The 24,390-nt window shown below is 37.6% G+C and overlaps 1 protein-coding gene across 1 annotated transcript in view; it reads left to right on the top strand.

Annotated features, from left to right (window-relative positions):
- LOC128195431 (uncharacterized) overlaps nucleotides 1-24,390 on the top strand; it is a gene marked incomplete at both ends in the record, with an annotated part of 112,367 nt that overhangs the window by 55,250 nt on the left and 32,727 nt on the right. The gene's annotated exons all lie outside the window — the stretch shown is intronic.

Here is a 24,390-nt window from a genome sequence, read left to right as displayed (position 1 = left end):
GATGAAAGGACATTGTTATCCAGATTTGGTAAAGGTTTTCTACACAAACCTAAGGGTTGTAAATGGGGTCATTCACTCAAGGGTCAAAGGTGTTAACATTACTATTGATGATAATGTTTGGTCACATATTGGTGGGCGGAAAGCTGAAGGTTTGGATTCTCATGTCCGTGATTCTGAGTCAAACAGATTTTTAACAAAGAGAGCCATATATATAAACTACTTAAGATATCCAGGAATGTACAGGGTGGATAAGCAGTACCTACATGATGGCTTAAACAAGGAGGAGAAAATGATTTCTTATGTCCTGACTTGGGTACTGCTGCCTGGAAGATTGAACGAGGACAAATTGTCAACAGAAGATGTCTTTCTGTTGAATGCTATCAAGACTAGAATCCCAACCAACTGGGTTGCGGTACTCAAACACCACATGATCGCTGCAGGAGATGATTATGCACGCAAATTGCCATATGGAGTATTTATCAGCAAGGTGTTGGAAGTCCAAGGAGTAGATGTGTTTGAAGAAGAAAGAATTGTTTGCAAAAGGTCAGAAGAAATTGGTATACCAAGTCTGTCATCTATTGGGCTGAAAAAGACTGTGAATGGATGGTTCTTCTTTGATAAGGAAACTGTTAGAGTCCACCTACTCTTGATTAAGATCATACTGAAGATTCTGATGATGAAGATTCAATGGAATCTTCTTGATAATTAATTTAGAGCCTAATTTTCAATGTTTTTTGTTTTTAATTTTGTAATCAAGGATAGTAAGCCAACTATGGTTTCTGTATTTCTTTCGGTTTTAGATTGAAATGAAATGAATATTTTAATTTAGTAAACGATCTTTGAATTGTGAATGTTGATTATGATGTATGTGGACTAACCCTCAATCTAGTTGAGAAAGAAGATTATGATGTTCTGATATTGATCAAAAATTGATGACTGGTTAAAAGTGCAAATTTCAGTACACTGCTTATTTGAATCAATTAAGGAAGAAGTAAAAAGAAAAAATTCCACGTCGAAGCCCTATCTTATAAGACATTCTATTAATGTGAAGTTAAGTGGTTGATGACAAATTTATGAACACCGAAAAACGGCGCCACAAACTTGTTTAACACTCGACAAGTGTGACCGAATCGTATCAAGTAATAAAACTAGGTAAGACCAAGTATCGTTTTCCCAAAGGACTCACGACCTAGTTAGTTATATGACTTGTTGATTATTTAATACTTGTAAACAATTGATTGTAGGTTTAAATGCAAAAGACATTAATTAAACATGTATGCATGAATTTAATCAATGGAAAAGAGGAATACAAACACTTTAATGAATTAAATGGATGAGTATGTTGTTGGGGTTATCAATTTTATCTTATCCACTCTCATATACTTTAGGAATTCATCATTCTTTTCATCAATGTTAATGCCACTCTCTAAATCACGTTGCAAGAAGGCCTATCCTTAATTACGAGTTCATACAATTCCTAGCATCCCTAATAATTAATTCTGAAGTGCAGAAGCTTAACGGCAACCAACCCTCGTATTCCTATGTCTAGGTGTCAACACCCAATTTCGTCCGAATTGACTAGTAGATTTATTTTATTTTTCATCATGTGTGTAAAATAAAAAAAAAATAATAATAATAAAAAATAAAAATAATAAAAAATAGCAAAAAATAATAATAAAAAAAAGAAGAAAAAAGCGTTCGGCCTTGTATTTTAGCTTTACGAACGTTCGACGTTCGGCCACTCAGCCTCAAGGACGTTCGTCCTTTGCACTGTTCGCACCGTTCGGTCATCCTCAGTGTCAACCGCTCGTCCTTTGCACTGTTCGCCCGTTCGGCCATTCTGCTTTAGGACGTTCGTCCTCCGCTTCAACCGTTCGGTCATAATGTTTTCATGAACGTTCGGTCTCCATGATATTTGTCTTCAGGGTTCGGTTTTGAATGTTCGGCCCATTGTGGTTTTTAGCAAATAGCGTTCGGTCATGTTTATTCTTAGTGAACGTTCGGTTTTGATGTGTTATGTGTTAGTGAACGTTCGGACATAATGTTTTGATGAACGTTCGGTCTCCATGATATTTGTCTTAAGCGTTCGGTTTTGAACGTTCGGCCCATTGTGGTGTTCAGCAAATAGCGTTCGGTCATGTTATGTGAGCGTTCGGTCATATTGTTTAATGAACGTTCGGTCTTCATTTGAATGTTCGGTCTCAATGACGTTTGTCTTCAGCGTTCGTACTAATAGTGCTTAATTTCGTCCAGCGTTCGGCCCAGCAGCAAACTGCAATCAATCCCCTCGTCTACCGCTCGTCCTGATCACCCGTCGCTCTTGGGTCCCAGTAATGATTCCCACAATCTTCCAACGGTCCACTTCTACCTTCCCCCACTTCACCAACCCTCCAATTATCTGTCTACCTACCAAATTCTTCCACTTTCAAACAATCCCCCAATCACAGCTGCCGACAGACGAACTCCAATCAGAGTTGCTGACAATTCTCAATCTTCTCCCAATTTCAACACAAGACCTTCATCTCCTAAGGGGGGATCTTCTGGATTTTACTCTTCATTCATCATTCACCTCTGACCAGGGCCTTTACCTCTCACGACCTTCACCCGTAACCATCCCAACTACCATTCCATTTCACTTCCAACATCCATTACCTCCAACACTAAACCCCAATATTATCATCTTCATTCATCATCCATCCTCTGCTGCAACGCCCACACCACCACCACCACCAAGAAACCATCCGACGCCCTCCCTCATCACTACAAAACGCCATTACCCAGTTTCCTCCATTCCATCACCCAACTCCAACCCATCAACCATACCTCCCTGCGATCGATTTTTGTTTATCCAAACCTGCAAGAAGGAATTCACAAAAACCAGAAATGACTAAGTCACTGTGAACCTTTAAATCCTTTTCCAATTTGGCCGAACCATCCTCATCTCCCTCTTCAACAATTGGAAAACAAGGAAAAATTTCCCAACACCCAAAACAGAAAACAAATATCAGAGGGATGTAGAAACAGTTGCCGACAGCGAGTTCTAGTTTGAAACGAAGGAAGACGACTATGGTTACGTATGCCGGTAGCGAGGCGCGTCATCGGCGTGACCCTAGTTTGTGATTCGGAGACCGCGGCAGGAGACAGTGGTTCTCGGAGTTAGGGATCGGTCAGAGAGAGAGTAGACGAGAAGGAGAAAAGGACAAGGAAGGATTGGGGAGGAAGAAGAACAAGTGGTGGCAACCGTGGTGGCTGGCTAAAACCGAGGTGGCCGGCAGCACCTTAAGTTGGGCAAGAAGGTCGCCGGTAGCAAGAAACGCGAGACGGGAGGTGGCTATCGGCGTTAGAATCGGCAAATGCAGTGGCGCGGTGGCTGGATGGACGAAGGGCGGTGACTGAGGCATGGCCGCTTGGGCGGAGGCCGGTTCGCAGTCGTGAGTGTCGGAGATGGCGGTGCTTCGTTTCCTTTTGGTCAGAGAAGAGAGGAGATTGGATGCACTGGAGATATTGAAATGAGAAAATTGTGCAGAACCCCTGATGTTCAAGGGCTTTAGGCCAAGCTTTGGGCCGCATCCTCTCTTCTTGCCACACGTGCAATCCCATTCACATTCCTTTCATTTTGGACTGAAGTCCATACGGTTTCTGCTAAATCTCACACCCATTTCATTTGGGCTGAAGCCTTTACGAAACAATAAAATTAAAATTTAAAAAAGAAGAATTGGACAGCAATTGGGCCCGGCTGGTGGGCTGATTCCTCTTCCAGGCATGCAATTAACACCTCCAAACTTCACTGTTGCACCCATATCGTCATCTGGACCTGGATTGAAGCTGATTGAGTCATATTTCTGGTTTTTTATTTCTACACCCTTGTTCTTATTAAGTTATTTATCTTGCTTTATTTGTATGCTTTTGCGTTGTTTTTATTTTGCTTTATTGCATGTAATCCCTTGTACAGTAACCCTCATCCCTTTGTTTTATTTATATCTAGTAAACTTGTTAGTGTTGTTTTGTATAAAAATTATAAAAATTGTAAAAAAATAAAAAATATATAAAACTTTAAAAAACATTTAATGATATAAATACCGGTATGAGTACTCGTGCGATCGTACGCATCAGCCCAGTACTCATTGCCCAAAATATAAAATAAACAAAAAAAGTCGTGTGAGTGCTCGTGCGATCGTACGCATCAGCCTAGCGCTCATTACGCAAACAATAAGAAAAAAAGTCGTGTGAGTACTTGTGCGATCGTACGCATCAGCCTAGTGCTCATTACGCAAAAATCTAAATATTTTATAAAAATACCAAAAATATTTTAAAGGTTAAGCACATGTGTGATCGCACGCATCGTCTTTGTGCTGAAAACATTTTCTGTTTATTTTATAAAAATACCAAAAAAATACAAAATCTTCCAAAACCCAAAAACATCCACATTTTCAAACAACAAACAATATCGCCTTGTCAGAACTACGTGATCCTTGATTCTCCATCAAAAGTGGAGATACGTAGGAGCAAGGCCAGTCCTTGTCAGGTTCACTTCCCAAAAATCCAAATCATTTCAAAACAAATTTTCTAAACAATTTCTCAAACAATATTTTCAAGCAGTTTCTAAAAGAACTACGTAACCCTGATTTCTCATTTTAATAAGAATACGTAGGAGCAAGGTCAATCCTTGTCGGGCCCGAAAAACTAAAAATATATTTTGTGTCGTTAAAGTTTTATTTTAGGGGATAGTTAAACATTTTGAAAAACCACATCATATTCGCGTATTTAGTTAAAGGTATTGTCTTTGGGCAGGCGTTGTAGGGTGCTAATACCTTCCCTACACGTAACCGACTCCCGAACCAAGAATCTCATTTTCGCAGACCATGCTTTATCATTTTATGGTTTTTCCGTAGTTTTCCAGAATAAACTATGGTGGCGACTCCAAAATCTCTCTTTTCCAAATTTACGTTATTTTTTCGGATCGTCGTCCCGTCGCGATTCCGGTTGCGACAGATGGCGACTCCACTGGGGACGTCGGAGAGTCAGGCCATTTAATTAGATAAGCGAATTCGATGTGGTTTTTCTTTGTGTTTTTATTCCCTTTGTCTTTATCTATGTTTAATATTTGGAATAATTGCATGTGAGTTTCTTTTACTTTTTATTTATGTTTGAAATTAATTGTTTCTACTTATCTGTGTTTATTTTTGCAATTGTTGTTTTACATTATAATCTCCCTCCACACAATATGCATATCATGAGTGAGGCCCTATACCCGGGTCTGAGCGCAACTTAGAAATAGAGGGGTTGTGTAGCGGTGTCACTCTAGGATGTACTTCCTGTCTGGCTATCGTGAGAACTCCAGCTAGAGTCTGTTCTCTTCATTTGCGTCTCCACATCTAGTTGATTACTCTAACTGTTGTGGAGAAACAGTGAAAAGAGCCATAGCTCTAGTGGCCTTGGTTTAAGAATTAGGAAGCTATCCTTGTGAGTGCATATATTTGGCCTTAGAACTTTAGTCACTCAACCTTCGATAAGGCACAAAAGGGAGATTAATTGTTCAAGTTTGTCTGTCAGTCTTTTTCTTTCTATAAATGTGTCATGCTTCTTTTAAAAAAAAAAAGAAAAAAAATTGATAAATAAATAAATAAAGTTTGAATTCATAATTAATTTTGTCTCGGAATCATTCCAAAAAAAAAAAACGAAAAAATTACACTTTCTTAATTTTTGGGGCAACGCCTTTCTTGCTTGTGTATGGGACGGAAGCGGTATTTCCATTTGGGGTTCAATCAGAGGAAGCGGAGTAGGTTTAAGCCCAATTAAATTAACTCGATTTCATAAAAAAAAAAAAGAAAAAAAGGGTTAACGACAGTGTGTCAGAGGCAATTATACCAAAAACATAATAAAAAAGGTGTCACAAGAATGGATAGAGAGGAATTACCATTACCGATTAATTCTGAAATGGTTAGAAAGCTTTATGATTCCATGATAAGGGATGTCGTTAAAGGATATTGATTTTGTCTTTTAAAACTTGTTGTATTTTGTGCATATTCTCGTTCGTATTTCTCTTCGCATATTCATACTGCATATCAGTCTGAGCTTCACGGGTATATTCAGCTGGCACAAGCAAAAAAAAAATGAAAATTGTAAATATTTTGGGGCAATATAAATCATCTAATACATCATCATTTTTTTTCATACAAATAAAATGTGAATTGTTGCTATCCTTCAAAAAAAAAGAAATTTTTGATAAAAATATTTTTGTTTTTCTTTCAAATGAAAATTAATTTTTCCCGCATGTATATATATATTTCTTAAAAATAAAAAAAATTAAAAAAAAAAACAAATATAATTAACTCATAAAAAAATTGAAACCATATTTTTAAGCTTTTGAGAATTATTTTTCGTTTCGTTAAGACTCAATTGTGCATTTTTCTTGAGTCCGTTTTCAATAAAAAGAAATGAACCAAATAAAATCATAAATAAAAAAGGAAAATTTTCAAAAAAAAAAAAGAGGGTCATCAAAATTCAAATTCTTATTATTCAAAATTGTTTTGTCCTTATTTCGATCAGAGGCTTACTTTTAGTCCATTTTTTCGATATTTCACAATTTTATCATGTTCATAACTTTCACTTCGGATCTCATTTTATTCGAAGTCAATTTTCTTTATTTTCTTTGTAAATAAATTATTTTCTTTTAAACCCATTTTTTCATTATTTCGTACAGATTGGAAATTTTGTTTAGATCGAATAAGAAAGACATATGATTTCATCAGAGCGAAATTTACAGTAATATACAGAGGGAAGAAAAATGAACAGATATAGGATTATTGAGATTGAACAGAAATACAAAATTAAATACAATTATTGAAAAACGAATACACTGAAACGGTCTTAACATAAAAAAACAAAAAAAAAACAAAAAAAAAATTTACATTTGCAATCTTCTTGAGGAGACCATTCATCGACAGAAAAGAAAAAAAAAATTTAAAAAAAATGAACATAAAAATAAAAGATGTGCAGAGATCGATCAATAATGATAGTTAAGGTTACAGTCCTCCAAAAAAAAAAACAAAAACAAACATAATAATAACAAAATAAAGGTGTGTAGAGGTCGATCACTAGTGATCAGTAATATTACAGTCCAACAAAACAAAACAAAAAAAATCATAAAGATAAGGATGTTCATGGTTCGATCACTAGTGATCGTTAAGCTTACAGTCCAAAATAAAAAAAAAACTAAAAAATAATAAAACTTTAAAATGGATAATGGTTACTGGGTGGCGATCTTAAGGTAAGCTCCGTCGAGGGAGCTCTGGTTCGGAATGCAAGAGGCATAGGTGGAGGGATTTGTCGTTCATCGCTTTCATCGTCGATGATGATCGGAATGGGGAACAGATCCAGCAGCCTCGGTGCCCTCATAACCACCTAGTCATATTCTTTCAACAAATTTGCATGTCAAAAAAAAAAAGAAAAAAAAAGAAAAATTCAATAAAAATAGAGGAATTCAGACCCTTGTCTGAAGATTTTGTCATGGTTGTAAAAAGAATAGTGCTGGGCCCATTGAGTCTAGTAGTGTTGCAAAATTTTCTTTAGTTCAATCTTGTGAAATCCTCTCATAACAAAAAATGAAAAAAATGAATTTCTTTTAGCTTGTTCCATAAACTATGAAAAAAAAATGTTTTCTTTGTCATCTTCTTGTGTCAAGTTCACGCGGCTCAGGTCATCTGATCCATTGGGTCAATGTGCCTGGTAAGTCCAACTTCCTTCTATGTTACTTCTCCTCAGGTCCGATCCGATCTGGATTTTCCCGTGTCGGAAAGTAAAAAAAAAAACAAAAAAAAGAAAAGATCGGTTCGGAGCCCATTGAGTCCAATTGTCCTTCTTTGTCAAAAAATACAAAAAGATTTTTTTCCGTAAATTGCATAATTTTCCTTCAGTAATATATTTGTCCAATAAAAAAGTAGCATAATTGTGGAAGATACAAATTGTTAACAATGTGTTTTCAGTACAGTCTTCCGGATTATCATTAAAAGCCCAGTTCCTACACTGGCCCACAGAAGCCCAGTTCCTACACTGGCCCATAAAAGCCCAGTTCCTACACTGGCCCACAAAAGCCCAGTTCCTACACTGGCCCACAAAAGCCCAGTTCCTACACTGGCCCACAAAAGCCCAGTTCCTACACTGGCCCACAAAAGCCCAATTCCTACATTGGGCCACAAAAGCCCAGTTCCTACACTGGCCCATAAAAGCCCAGTTCCTACACTGGCCCACAAAAGCCCAGTTCCTACACTGGCCCATAAAAGCCCAGTTCCTACACTGGCCCACAAAAGCTCAGTTCCTACACTGGCCCACAAAAGCCCAGTTCCTACACTGGCCCATAAAAGCCCAGTTCCTACACTGCCCCCTAAGCCCAGCTCACACTGGCCCCCTAAGCCCAGCTCACACTGGCCCCCTAAGCCCAGCTCACACTGGCCCCTAAGCCCAGCTCACACTGGCCCCCAAGCCCAGTTTTCATACTGGCCACCAAACATAATTTTCTCTAAAAGAAAATCTGTTTTTCAACTAGTATCATCATTTTTCTTTTCATATTACTTTTCTTCATGCATAAATCCAAAAAAAAAATACGCAAAAGTTGAGTCAATTATTTTCGATGCAAATCATCCATTTTATGAGATTTCGAAAAAAAATGTAATGAATGTCATAATCTCCTGTAGTCAAATGTTTAAATCACATATTCTTAAGAGATCTTTGTGTGCATTGCTTGAAAACATCATCCTTCGACCTTCACCTAACCATAGATTGACCCAATCATGTTCTTGAGCCCAAATAATAAACACAAAGTTTTACACTGGGGCAGATTTTCCATTACATCCATTGGCTTTCATTAGGGAGATCCTGGAATCCGTTATGAAAAAAAAAAGAGAAAAAGAAGAAAAAAAAAGAAAAATGACTCTTGTTGAGATCATTTAGTCTTGTCTCCTAATTAATCTTTTGAGAATAAAACAACCAAAATTTGAAATGACGTGTGGCCATCATTCTTCATCCAAAAAACAAAAATATATCCTTTGATACCAAATTTGAGCCAATAAGAAATTTCTTTTCAAAATTTACCCAAACAAGGGTTACCATCACAGTAGAAGTCGACTCAAATTGCAAAGGAACACACTTAGTGATCAAATGAAGAGAATTCCTCAAAAGTGAAGCAAAATGGAAAAATCACAAAGTGATGGCAAACAAAGAATGAAATTTGAGAAAGGGCAAAATAGTCAAAATAGATTTGACGAATAGCTGATACAAGGTGTAGATGGTAACTCTTGTTTCAAATAACCCACAAATATTTATTTGAGCCTTTATATCCGTTCTTTCAATACCCTTCAGCCCAAGCCACATTACAAGCCCAATAAAAGTCCACACAGATTGAATAATGGTTGCTTAAATTTTCATAAAGCTTAATTTTGAGACAAGACAAAATGGCTAACAATGCAGTTAAAAAAATGATGAAAAAATAAAGGTCCTCGGAAGAAGGGAACTCCCTATTGATCAAAATTATATGAAGGAGAATCAAGCCAATTGGGGCAATCCTTTCAAGCCAATCATTTCCATATCCATCACAAAAATTTGAATAAATCCCATTCAAACTCTTCCCCCGATTCCCAAACTAGGGGGCAATTTTGGGCAACTTTATTTCATATGTTTTGGCCCATTCAAAATATGGGGCAACTTTGTTAGTCTCAACTTTGTTTCATGTAAAAAGTTCGTACCAAGACCAGGGCATCCCTTGTTGGGCCTCTCAGATTTGTCCGCACTGAAATTCATAGATCCACCCTCAAAACAGGGGCAGACACTTTGGGGCTTTGTATGATTTTGAGTCCATCTTACCATTCGTAAACCCAAAGTGGGGGGCAACCTCTTTTTGAACCTCGCTTAATTGACTCATGCCCAAAACTAGGGACAACTCTGTGAGTTTCATGCGTTTTGGCCCATTCAAAATATTGGGCGACTTTGTTAATTTTTCATTTGAATATTCAAAGCTCATACAAAGACTGGGGCATCCCTTGTTGGGCCTCGCATGATTTTGGTTCGCCCCGAACTTCAAAAATCCATCACCACCAAAATTGGGGCAATTTGTAAATCTCACATGATATTCTCACTCCCTGATTCATGACTTATTCCCTCACAATTCACAGATACATTTGTCCATACCTACCTTTATACCATGCCCTAGACTGGAGCAGCTTCTGAGTATCTACTACCTCACATTGGCATTTGTAGCCATTTTAAGGAGTAAGAGGCCCAAGTAGCCAACCCGGTACTCTCCAAATCCTTCCAATCATCCTCCACACATTTGTCCCAACCCTTGATATCAGGCATGCATACACTGATGTTTCAAAAGAAAATATTAAGCGCATCACTTTGAACATTTAACTTTAGAATTTGACATCCATTAAAAAAAAAATTAAGGTCTAAATCTTCATAAATTTGATGATTTCAAAGAAAACAAATTGACTAAAAAAAAAAGTGTCATAGTTTCATAATCTTCCAGTAAAACAAAAACAAAGAAAAATCACAAGTCAACATCATGTACATATTTCCATCAACTTTGATTTTGTCTCCATGTATATTCATCAAATCTCCTTCCTTCAAAAAGACCAAAAAAAAAAAATCATCAACATACAACAAAGTTTTCTCCTCAAAATTCAAAATTTACACCAACCATATTTCTCTTACATATCGAGATTTCAAATCCTTGTACAAAAATGCAACACTTTGTTTATTGATTTCAAAACTTTCAAAAAAAAAATCACATCATGTACATATTTTCATGAACTTTGAATTTAATTTCATGAATGTTTACCAAATCTTCTTCCTTGCAAAAAGACAAAAAAAATCGACATGCATCAAAAATTTTCTCCTTCAAATTTCAAAATTACATCAAATCTTCTTCCTTCAAAAAGACAAAAAAATCAACATGCATCAAAGTTTTCTTCTCCAAATTTCAAAATTTACATCAACCATGTTTCTCTTGCACATCGAGGTTTCAAAATCCAAATTCTTGTACAAAAATGCAACACCTTGTTTCTTAATTTCAACCTTATGCAAAATTTTCAAAAAAAAAAAAAAATTCTCAAAATTCCAACAAATTCCAAAATTTCAATTTCAAAACAATCAAACAAGTCAATTGTCTAACGACCCTCTGCATGGCAATGGTCGATTTTAAATGTGCTCTGCGGTCTTGGCCCTCTGCAAGGCAATGGTCAAATCCAGGTTTTTAAATTTTTGTTATCGACCCTCTACATGGCAATGGTCGGATTTAAATTTCTGTTCTGCGAGTTTGGCCCTCTGCGAGGCAATGGTCAAATCCAAGTTTTTAAATTTCTGTTATCGACCCTCTGCGCGGCAATGGTCGGATTTAAATTTCTGTTCTGTGAGTTTGGCCCTCTGCGAGGCAATGGTCAAATCCAGGTTTTTAAATTTCTGTTATCGGCCCTCTGCATGGCAATGGTCGGATTTAAATTTCTGTTCTGTGAGTTTGGCCCTCTGCGAGGCAATGGTCAAATCCAGGTTCTAGTTTTCTATTCTCGGCCCTCTGCATGGTAATGGTCGGATTTAAATTTCTGTTTTGTGAGTTTGGCCCTCTGCGAGGCAATGGTCAAATCCAGGTTTTAGTTTTTTGTTATCGGCCCTCTTCATGGCAATGGTTGGATTTAAATTTTTGTTCTGTGAGTTTGGCCCTCTGCGAGGCAATGGTCAAATCCAGGTTTTAGTTTTCTGTTATCGGCCCTCTGCGTGGCAATGGTCGGATTTAAATTTTTGTTCTGTGAGTTTGGCCCTCTGCGAGGCAATGGTCAAATCCAGGTTCTAGTTTTCTATTCTCGGCCCTCTGCAAGGCAATGGTCGAGCCCAACAATCAAACTCAACTCATTCACTTCCATAGGGTTGGTACACCCTCCACGAGGTTTCTACACCTCATCAACTTCATCCATAGGGTTGGTACACCCTCCACGAGGTTAATACACCTCATCAACTTCTTCCATAGGGTTGGTACACCCTCCACGAGGTTTCTACACCTCATCAACTTCATCCATAGGGTTGGTACACCCTCCACGAGGTTATTACACCTCATTCACTTCCATAGGGTTGTCACACCTTCCATAATATCCACACCTCAATTCTCCTAGCCTTGTTCATTTTGTGTAGATTTCCCTGTTTGTTTCTCGCTCATTTTGGAATCCGGACGAAATTAGTGTCTTTTTCTTTACTTAGCTGTTACTCTAATAATACGAAAATGTCAAATTTTCATATTATCTAGTAATATCTAAGTAAAGAGGGGCAGCTGTCAACACCCAATTTCTTCCGGATTGACTAGTAGATTTATTTTATTTTTCATCATGTGTGTAAAATAAAAAAATAATAATAATAATAAAAAATAAAAATAATAAAAAATAGCAAAAAATAATAATAAAAAAAAGAAGAAAAAAGCGTTCGGCCTTGTATTTTAGCTTTACGAACGTTCGACGTTCGGCCACTCAGCCTCAAGGACGTTCGTCATTTGCACTGTTCGCACCGTTCGGTCATCCTCAGCATCAACCGCTCGTCCTTTGCACTGTTCGCCCGTTCGGCCATTCTGCTTTAGGACGTTCGTCCTCCGCTTCAACCGTTCGGTCATAATGTTTTCATGAACGTTCGGTCTCCATGATATTTGTCTTCAGGGTTCGGTTTTGAACGTTCGGCCCATTGTGGTTTTTAGCAAATAGCGTTCAGTCATGTTTATTCTTAGTGAACGGTCTCAATGACGTTTGTCTTCAGCGTTCGTACTAATAGTGCTTAATTTCGTCCAGCGTTCGGCCCAGCAGCAAACTGCAATCAATCCCCTCGTCTACCGCTCGTCCTGATCACCCGTCGCTCCTGGGCCCCAGTAATGATTCCCACAATCTTCCAACGGTCCACTTCTACCTTCCCCCACTTCACCAACCCTCCAATTATCTGTCTACCTACCAAATTCTTCCACTTTCAAACAATCCCCCAATCACAGCTGCCGACAGACGAACTCCAATCAGAGTTGCCGACAATTCTCAATCTTCTCCCAATTTAAACACAAGACCTTCATCTCCTAAGGGGGGATCTTCTGGATTTTACTCTTCATTCATCGTTCACCTCTGACCAGGGCCTTTGCCTCTCACGACCTTCACCCGTAACCATCCCAACTACCATTCCATTTCACTTCCAACATCCATTACCTCCAACACTAAACCCCAATATTATCATCTTCATTCATCATCCATCCTCTGCTGCAACGCCCACACCACCACCACCACCAAGAAACCATCCGACGCCCTTCCTCATCACTACAAAACGCCATTACCCATTTTCCTCCATTCCATCACCCAACTCCAACCCATCAACCATACCTCCCTGCCATCGATTTTTGTTTATCCAAACCTGCAAGAAGGAATTCACAAAAACCAGAAATGACTAAGTCACTGTGAACCTTTAAATCCTTTTCCAATTTGGCCGAACCATCCTCATCTCCCTCTTCAACAACTGGAAAACAAGGAAAAATTTCCCAACACCCAAAACAGAAAACAAATATCAGAGGGATGTAGAAACAGTTGCCGACAGCGAGTTCTAGTTTGAAACGAAGGAAGACGACTATGGTTACGTATGCCGGTAGCGAGGCGCGTCATCGGCGTGACCCTAGTTTGTGATTCGGAGACCGCGGCATGAGGCAGTGGTTCTCGGAGTTAGGGATCGGTCAGAGAGAGAGTAGACGAGAAGGAGAAAAGGACAAGGAAGGATTGGGGAGGAAGAAGAACAAGTGGTGGCAACCGTGGTGGCTGGCTAAAACCGAGGTGGCCGGCAGCACCTTAAGTTGGGCAAGAAGGTCGCCGGTAGCAAGAAACGCGAGACGGGAGGTGGCTATCGGCGTTAGAATCGGCAAATGCAGTGGCGCGGTGGCTGGATGGACGAAGGGCGGTGACTGAGGCATGGCCGCTTGGGCGGAGGCTGGTTCGCGGTCGTGAGTGTCGGAGATGGCGGTGCTTCGTTTCCTTTTGGTCAGAGAAGAGAGGAGATCAGATGCACTGGAGATATTGAAATGAGAAAATTGTGCAGAACCCCTGATGTTCAAGGGCTTTAGGCCAAGCTTTGGGCCGCATCCTCTCTTCTTGCCACACGTGCAATCCCATTCACATTCCTTTCATTTTGGACTGAAGTCCATATGGTTTCTGCTAAATCTCACACCCATTTCATTTGGGCTGAAGCCTTTACGAAACAATAAAATTAAAATTTAAAAAAGAAGAATTGGACAGCAATTGGGCCCGTCTGGTGGGCTGATTCCTCTTCCAGGCATGCAATTAACACCTCCAAACTTCATTGTTGCACCCATATCGTCATCTGGACCTGGATTGAAGCTGATTGAGTCATATTTCTGGTTTTTTATTTCTGCACCCTTGTTCTTATTAAGTTATTTATCTTGCTTTATTTGTATGCTTTTGCGTTGTTTTTATTTTGCTTTATTGCATGTAATCCCTTGTACAGTAACCCTCATCCCTTTGTTTTATTTATATCTAGTAAACTTGTTTGTGTTGTTTTGTATAAAAATTATAAAAATTGTAAAAGAATAAAAAATATATAAAACTTTAAAAAACATTTAATGATATAAATATCGGTATGAGTACTCGTGCGATCGTACGCATCAGCCCAGTACTCATTGCCCAAAATATAAAATAAACAAAAAAAAGTCGTGTGAGTGCTCGTGCGATCGTACGCATCAGCCTAACGCTCATTACGCAAACAATAAGAAAAAAAGTCGTGTGAGTACTCGTGCGATTGTACGCATCAGCCTAGTGGTCATTACGCAAAAATCTAAATATTTTATAAAAATACCAAAAATATTTTAAAGGTTAAGCACATGTGTGATCGCACGCATCGTCTTTGTGCTGAAAACATTTTCTGTTTATTTTATAAAAATACCAAAAAAATACAAAATCTTCCAAAACCCAAAAACATCCACATTTTCAAACAACAAACAATATCTCCTTGTCAGAACTACGTGATCCTTGGTTCTCCATCAAAAGTGGAGATACGTAGGAGCAAGGCCAGTCCTTGTCAGGTTCACTTCCCAAAAATCCAAATCATTTCAAAACAAATTTTCTAAACAATTTCTCAAACAATATTTTCAAGCAGTTTCTAAAAGAACTACGTAACCCTGATTTCTCATTTTTAATGAGAATACGTAGGAGCAAGGTCAATCCTTGTCGGGCCCGAAAAACTAAAAATATATTTTGTGTCGTTAAAGTTTTATTTTAGGGGATAGTTAAACATTTTGAAAAACCACATCATATTCGCGTATTTAGTTAAAGGTACTGTCTTTGGGCAGGCGTTGTAGGGTGCTAATACCTTCCCTACACGTAACCGACTCCCGAACCAAGAATCTCATTTTCGCAGACCATGCTTTATCATTTTATGGTTTTTCCGTAGTTTTCCAGAATAAACTATGGTGGCGACTCCAAAATCTCTCTTTTCCAAATTTACGTTATTTTTTCGGATTATCGTCCCGTCGCGATTCCTGTTGCGACACTAGGCAATATGCTATTGGGAGAAATTCCCCGGATCTAGATTTCCCCGTGCGTTCCCATATCGACAAAATCAATAATCATGGCATTGAATGAGTTAAACAATGCAAGCTTTAAGCAAGGAGGAAAAACCCTAACTAATGATGAAAGAAAGCATGTATCTTAAAATAAGATGTTAAAACAAAAATTCCATATATGAGAGTTTCACAAGATTACATTGATTCCCCAACAACAAGAAGAGTTTAGTTCACCATATTCATGGTGAAACTAGATGAACAATAATGAAATAGTGAAAGATAGAAAAACCCTAGAAAGAGAAGAGGAGAGCCGTCACCATCTCACAATCTACCCCCAAGGGGTGAAAAGTGTGTTTCTGCTTCCTCCCAACCAAAGATACAAACCCTAGGAACAACTAAAGCTTATATACTATTCGTAAAATTATAGAAAAGTGGGCCTAAGCCCAAAAGAGTGCCGCTCAGCGGTAAACTACCACTCAACGGTAAGTGCGTGAGTTGATTCTTCCCCTCAGCGGCATTTTCACCCCTCAGCGGATCCAACGTGAGTTCCTGAGTGCCGCTCAGCGGTAAACTGCCGCTGAGCGGTAGTTGCGACTTCTCCTTTTGCACTTTTTGATGTCTTTTCTGATTCCATTTTTCTCCTTCTTCACTTCTTTCACCTAATTCACCTTAAAACCTGCATAAAACACTGAAATCAAGCATAAACCTGTCTAGCTCTCTTATTTCCAAAAATATGAACAAAAGCATGATTTCAAGCTAGTTTCTAAGTGTTAAAGGTTGCTTTTAGTATCAATTTTAAGCATGAAAATAACAGTTTTTCAACTGTTATCAGTGGTCACAATAATGCTCCCATTATACTGCAATTCCCTTCACGTTTATCGCATATAATGGATGTTAACAATGAATAAACTTCAGGTTTTTGCATCAGAGGTACTCAACATTCGACGTCAATTGTGTAAATAGATTCCAAATTTAAATTGTCCTTAAGTTGTCTCCTCCGTTAGAAAACAGATAGCTCTGAAATCTAATAGAGGAGTGCAACTTATGGACAATTTAAAAAAGAATCATGCAATTTTAAATGATGAAGATGAACAACATTTTTCTACAATTATTTTAGATCTCAAAATTATTTCAACATTAAACATATTGTGAACCATATTTCTTTTTCCTAAGCGATTCCCTTTCAGTAAGACATGAACGAGCCTCTTTGAAATTCAACCGAGCAAATTGAAATTTAAAGAACACACATGTTTCGAAATCTAAGGAAAGGAAAACGCCAAGGAGATAAAAAACATGAATCCTAATATGTTCAATACCGAAACAGGAGGCAGGGATTATGTGAAATGCAAGCTATATTTATAGATGAACAGACGTACATCGTGTAATTATGATTAGTAACTGCCACTCTGCACTTTCTTGTATGAACGTCGAAGCCCCACCGAATTCAACGTTCACACATCAATCTGTAAAAAATGAATGAATTTCGTTGGATTTATTTAAAAACAAATTGACGTCACGCTCCCCAGAAATTGTATACTTTTGAATCACCCGCGAAGAAGGGGATATTTGGAGGGTCGAAGTTAAAAAGTTTAATGTGCCCCTCTATATTCATATAATTCCACTCTCAAAATTCTAAGTTAATATAATCGATTCTATGTAATAAAGAATCGATTCAAAGCGTTATAAATTAAGAAATGCAAATGAGTTTTTATAATGATTATTTACGGTCATATTAATGACAACGTGGCTTGATATTGATCACATGTTTGTTAAAATACTAAAAAACGAAGAAATAATGTATGAGAGGTCTCAAATTTATTTTCCTAATAATGTTAATCATAGTATTTTTTGATATCATAATCATTTATACTAATAACTATTTGGTTTAATAGGTTCAGAAGTCCCTATATTTGCGGGTTCATTTCAATTGGGTCCTTCAATTTTGGAAGTGATCAATTAGGTCCCCACCACCGGCCTAATTTAATATTTTTAATAATTTATAATTATATTTTCATTTATTAATATATTTAACAATTAAAAATGTTAAAAATTCATCTATACAGCTCAAATGGTGCCACCTGGATGCCATCTATATTTAACGAAAATGCTATTATTGAATCAAATTGACCAAAATTAGGGACCCAATTGATCACTTCCAAAATTAGAGGACCCAATTGAAACGAACCCGCAAATATAGGGACCTCTGAACCTATTAAACCTAACTATTTATAATTATTAAATTATTCAAAATAATTTATTTCAATGTGGTCAATAAAAGTTCTTCTAATTTTGTTTGATCTTTGATCGTCGCCGACTTTTTAAATTCGAGTCTTTTATAAACGCTTATGTGGTAGTCGTGATCGGTCCATTTCAAATATACAGATCCATCTCTTTCATTTCCTTACCCGTCCGTCTCGACTTTTTTATATTTTTTCTCAAGGTTCGTAAGACCAACATGGAAACACCACAATATATATAGGTATAAATGTTTAAGGCAACCTAATAAACCGTAAGAGAAATATTTGCCACAAAGATGTTAATCTTTGATAAGAATAAGAGTTGAAGACCAAGAACCAAAAGAATCCTCCCTCAACGTTGCAAATGCATAATTATGGCTTCCAAAATGTCTACATATGTATTTGGTATCCCTATATAGGTATAAATATTTAAGACACCTAAAAAACCCTAAGAGAAAGATTCACCACAAAGATGTTAATCTTTAATAAGAAAAATACAATTTATTTTATTTCCTATTCTAATTATTATCCAGGAGATAGGTATGAGTGATTTGAGAACTTACATCCATGAAGTGAGTGAAAGGCATGAGTGAAGGCACCTAGGGTAAGTTAGGAAGAAAGAAAACATCTCACGCAAGTGCCGCTCAGCGGAAATTTCCGCTGAGCGGTAACTAAGCAGAATGGTTTTTACGGGTTGGCTTTAGCGGGAGGCAAGCCCATTAGGATATTTTTACACCCTAGGGTGCGATTTTGGTTTCATTTTCAGATTTCTTTCCTCTCACACACTTCTAAACACTTTTCTAAGAGTTCTCTACATCTTTTCCCTTCATTCCCCTTTACAAAATCCCTCTTCCACTCATTTTCTCACTAGTTTTCCATCTAAGTTTGGGGTTTGGAGAGAGCATTGTTGTTGGGGCCGAGTTCTTCATAATTGTAGAGCATTTTCTACTCATCTAGCATCTCCACCCAAGTAAGTCAAGGATTTTTCATTCTAGGGTTCTTGAAAGTATGAATTGGTATGAATTTGGATGTTCAAAGCATGATTTTTTAGGGATTTTGATTTCTATGCATGATTTGATGAATTAATTGATGATTGAACCGATTAAAATGCTTGATTTTGGTCTGGAAGTATGAAAATTGCATGTGGGTGGAGTTAGGAAGCATTAAAAATGGATTTTTCAAAATCTGCAGAATCGCCGCTCAGCGAAAATTTCCCCTGAGCGCGATTCAGCCAGACTTGGTTTTTGGCTTCTTTTTCTTGCTAGCTTGGTGCACTGGTTGCACTGAGGGGTTCTTTTGACCCTCAGCGGTGGTTTAGCATGTTTTGTGGTTTTGTAATTTTTGTTTGATGTAGGGATGACATCCTCTTCAGGAAAAAGATTGAAGACCATAGCCTCCAAGAGGAAAGACAAGGAACCCAAACAACCTCATTCTAGTAGGTTCCTATCTCGTAAACATGAGAAGCATTTTAAGATTGTTTAAGATAGGAGACTCCTGATGGAGAGGAAAGTTGGAATGATACCTAACTTTGCTCCTCAGTTTGGAGAGCAACTGATGGGAAGAAACTGGAGGAGATTGGCCACATACCCTGCACCAGCCAATATAGCAGTGGTAAAGGAATTTCACACCAACACAAGGAGGTTGGGTGATTATCCGGCTGAGGATTACCTAACCTATGTTAGAGGCCACGCTATTAGGTATGATCCTAACTCTATCAACAGCTTTCTGGGTACTGAATGGGTTGGAGAGCAATGTCAATTTGCTCTCTGTATGGAGGAAGGCACTGATTTTAATGATGTGGAGAGTGTTCTATGTGTACCTGGAGGACACTTCCAGAGGAACAGAAATGATGCAGTGGTGAATATCAGGAGGACTGATCTGACTTCTTTTGCTAAGTATTTGATGGCATTCTCACATGCCACCATTCAGTCGTGTTCTCATGTTTCAGATATCACTCTCAGCAGGGCACTTCTCCTCTACTGTGTGCTTAGAAATATGAGCATTAACATTGGCCAGGTGATTGCCAATGAAATACAAATGTGTGCCAACATGATGAACAACAAGGCACCTTTAAGGCATCCTTCCTTGATTACACACTTGTGCAAGATAGCTAGGGTGGATACTTCTGCTCCACCATTTGAAAGGCCGAGGAAATCCATTGATGAAGCTTATTATAGGCAGTATTGTGGAGGAGAGGAGGCAGCTTAGCCAGTTCCACCACAACGTCCTCGTAGAGAAAGACCAGCACAGAGTCAGGCATCTGCAAAGACTTGAGGCAGAGCCATTCCAGATGAGAGACATGTACATGTCTCTTATAGGTGCACAGATGCAGTCCATCCACAGAGGACAGGCGACAACTACTGGGATGATTATTGGGTTATATGATACACCCCAGCACACAAGTGAACTATGGATGAGTTCCATTGTGTGGTGGATTGGCCAAAGGAGCAAATCCAAGGCAGTAGAGTTGGAGCAGCTGAAGCTTCAGCTATGGAGGAAGATTAAGAAAAATACTTTTATCCTTTCTTCTATTTAGTAAAGCCTAAAAAGGCACATTTGTGTGATCGAGGAGCGAACTTATCAAAACCAAGACTAAAATTATGAACAAAACATGTAGACCCAAAAACTTTTAGAGGTAAGGAGTGAAGGGGTTCATGAGATAATAAGATAGAATGAGGTATTTTATAATCTAAAACAGAAGATGGCATGTGATTAATGAGATAACATGCAGTAAGAATAGCATTATCCCAAAAATATTGAAGAATGTTACGAAGAATTAAAAGAGTACGAGTTGTTTCAATAAGATGTCTATTTTTGCACTCAACGACTTTATTTTGTTGAGGTGATAAGCACATGAAATTTGATGGAGAATACCATGAGAAGCCATAAATTGTTGAAAATAATGGGAAAGATATTCACGACCATTATCATTGCACAAAGTTTGAATAGAAACACCAAACTGAGTTTTAATTTCATTATAAAAGGTTTGAAAAAGATACAATAAATTAGAACGATTTTTCATTAAAAGTAGTCGAGTACATCTAGAATAATCATCAATAAAAGTAACAAAATATTGAAAACCTAAAATAGACTTAACACGACTAGGTCCCCAAATGTCAGAATGGACTAAGGAAAAAAAGGACAAAGCACGTTGTGAGACACTACGAGGAAGGAACCACTAGTGCAAAAACAACGTATAATGTCACACGTTCAACGTCTAACCACAGGATAACCAACGTTAAAAATGACCGGTGGCATTTTTGTAAATAAATGCAATTATTAGACGTCGTTTAGAATTGTAATTCCACGTTAATTTGTTATATTCGGTAAATTTTGCGAAAATGTTTGGCGCGAAATGAAAATGTATTTACGTATGACGTCGAATTCCCTAGAATTAGACGTCAAAAGGATATAAAACGTCGAATGCCCTAGCGTTAGACGTTAAAAGGTTAGTGAATTCGATAAAAATTTGAGCGGGCGATTGAAATTTCATTGACTTTATCTTAGCACGCTATACCCTTTTCTCTGCTCAAACTTTTCTGGAACGAAGTTTGACGACCATCACATGTAATCTTTCTTTCATTTGTGACAAATGCATGTTAATTAACTACTTTAGGTATGATTTTCATTTGTTTTGACTAATTAATTTCGTGTTCTTGTCCTTCATAGGCGCATTCTACTTTCTCTCTCACTAGTGGCAATACTTTATTTCCTTCATAGTTTTCGTTTTCGTTTTGAAGAACTTATTTGTTGAACTCGTTTTTTTTTTTAACTTGTTTGTTGTTTTTGTTTGGTTGAACCTGTTTAATTGTTTTTGTTGTTTGATTTAACTTGTTTGTTGTTTGTTATTGTTTGTTATTATTGTTTGTTGTTGATACTACATTATACATTCATATTTCATGTTTTATAAAATATCAAAAACCGAAATTTGTTATTTTTCTACTTTCCAAGTCAAGTAGAGTTGTAAAAAAAGGATCACAATTAATTTAAAAAGAAAAAAAAATTGATTAACATCGAATATTGATAAAATTCGACGTTAATTTGATTAACGTCAAATTGTTCTATGTTCGACATCAATTAAACGTCTCCCGATATGACGTCGATCTCGAATTCAACGTGAAAAGCCGAAAAACAACGACGTTATAGGTTTTTTTTGTACTAGTGAACTACGAATACGTTTTCGTAATTGAAACGATTCACAAACAAAATTGCACAACTTGGATAAGTGATAACAGTTGAAAAACTGTTATTTTCATGCTTAAAATTGATACTAAAAGCAACCTTTAGACTTGGAAACTAGCTTGAAATCATACTTTTATCCATATTTTCAGAAATAAGAGAGTTGGACAGGTTTATGCTTGATTTCAGTGTTTTTGTGCAGATTTTAAGGTGAATTTAGTGAAAGAAGTGAAGAATGAGAGAGAGGGAATCAAAAAAGGAATCAAAGAGTGCAAAAAGAGAAGCCGCAACTGCCGCTCAACGGCAGTTTACCGCTGAGCGGCACTCAGAAGCTCACGGGAGGACCGCTGAGGGGCAAAATGGCCGCTGAGGGGAAGAACCGAGCTGACGCACTTACCGCTGAGCGGTAGTTTACCGCTGAGCGGCACTTTAATGGGCTTGGACCTAAAATTTTGTAATTTACGAATGATATATAAGCCTTAGGGTTTCCTAGGGTTAGGCATCTTTGGCAGAAACGAGGCAAACACTTTCTCTTCCACCCCTTTGAAGGAGGATCTTGGATGCTCAGGCTACCTCTTCACCTTTATTGGGTTTATTCTTTCATACTTTCATTGTAATTCATCTAGGTTCACCATGAATATGGTGAACTAAACCTTGTATGTTTGTTGGGGAATCAATGTAATCTCTTGAAGCTCTCATATATGGAATTTATGCTTGCATCTTAATCTAAGATTTATGCTTTCTTCCATCATTAGTTAGGGTTTTTCCTCTTTGCTTAATGCTTGCATTGTTTAACTCATTCGATGCATGATTATTGGTTTTGTCGATACGGGAACGTACGGGGAAGTCTAGATCCGGGGAATTTCTCCCAATATGATATTGGTTGTCGTTAAGCTCCTGCACTTATGAACTGATCATTAGGAATGATAGGAATTGTATGAACTCGTGATTAGGGAGAAGCCTTCTAGAAAGGTACTTTAGAGAGTGGCATTAACAATGATGATTTGAATGTTGAATTCCTAAAATATATGAGAGTGGATAAGATGAAATTGACCCCCAACAACATATTCATTCATATATTTCATTGAAAGTATTTATCTTTTGTTTTAGCCATTGATCAAAACTTCATGCATACATGTTTATTTTCTGTCTTGCATATTAAACTCCAAATATTTCGTCTTTAAGTCTTAGCTAATCAAGAAATCACATAACTAAACTAGGCCGTGAGTCCTTTGGGAAGAACGATACTTGGTCTTACCAAGTTTATTACTTGAACGATTCGGTCATACTTGCCGATTGAAAAACAAGTTTGTGACATCATATTTTGGTGCTCATAAATTTGTCCATCAAGTTTTTGGCGCCGTTGCCGGGGACTCGTGGTTTAACTGGTTAATTTGTGTGATTATTGATTATCTTTGACTTTACTTTTGAATTTCTGTTTTTATTTTTCGGTTTTTATTTTATTTGATTAGATTAGATTTGATTTTATTTGATTAGATTTTATTTTATTTTTATCTTTTAGATTAGGTTAGATTTTATTTTTATTCTATCTTATTTTATTCTATCTTCTGAATCTATATCTTCTATATTTTTTTTTTTTGTGCTAACAAATATTTTCTAGGGTTTTGTTTTCTTGTGTATGCAGGAGGCAATTCGAACTAGGAGTAAGAAAGCAACAGAACCTCTTCTTAAAGGTCTAGACGAGAGTAGAAGGAGGAGAAGAATCAGAACGTCTAGAGAACTTTTCCCTTCTCCAGAAACTCTCTTACAATCATCACCACAAGGTTCTGTTCATAGCACAGGAAGTATGGAGAACAATAATGCTAGAAGAACTCTTGCAGATTACACTAATATTGCTGGACCTCAGCACTTTAACAGCATAGCTAGACCTAGAGTCAATGCAGCCAATATGGAGGTCAAACCAGCACTAATTCAACTGGTGAAGAGTAATCAATTTAATGGGTTATCTCATGAAAGCCCATATGAGCACCTTACTACCTTTAATGAGATTTGCAACACAGTCAAGATTAATGGGGTGCCAGACGAAGCTATCAAACTTAGCCTGTTTCCTTTCTCATTGGGAGGCAATGCTAAGCTTTGGTTGAATTCTTTTCCAGAAGAAAGTTTCACAGAGTGGGAAGCAGTGGTCACAAAATTTTTAAACAAGTACTTCCCACAATCTAAGGTGACCAAAGGCAAGCAAGAGATTTCTTCATTCAAGCAGGGCATGGAAGAATCACTGGGGCATGCATGGGACAGGTATAAAAGCTTGTTACGTAAAACTCCTATGCATGGTTTCAAAGAAGAAGAAGTAGTCCTAATTTTCCTTGGAGGGCTTGGTTCACAAACCAAGATGATCCTGAACGCCTCAGGAGGAGGCAATATTAAATGGAAAACTCCAGA

This window comes from Vigna angularis, chromosome 2 (genome assembly GCF_016808095.1).
Source record: "Vigna angularis cultivar LongXiaoDou No.4 chromosome 2, ASM1680809v1, whole genome shotgun sequence".
In the NCBI taxonomy this organism is placed as follows: Eukaryota; Viridiplantae; Streptophyta; class Magnoliopsida; order Fabales; family Fabaceae; genus Vigna; species Vigna angularis.
This window is presented reverse-complemented; position numbering and strand designations above follow the sequence as displayed.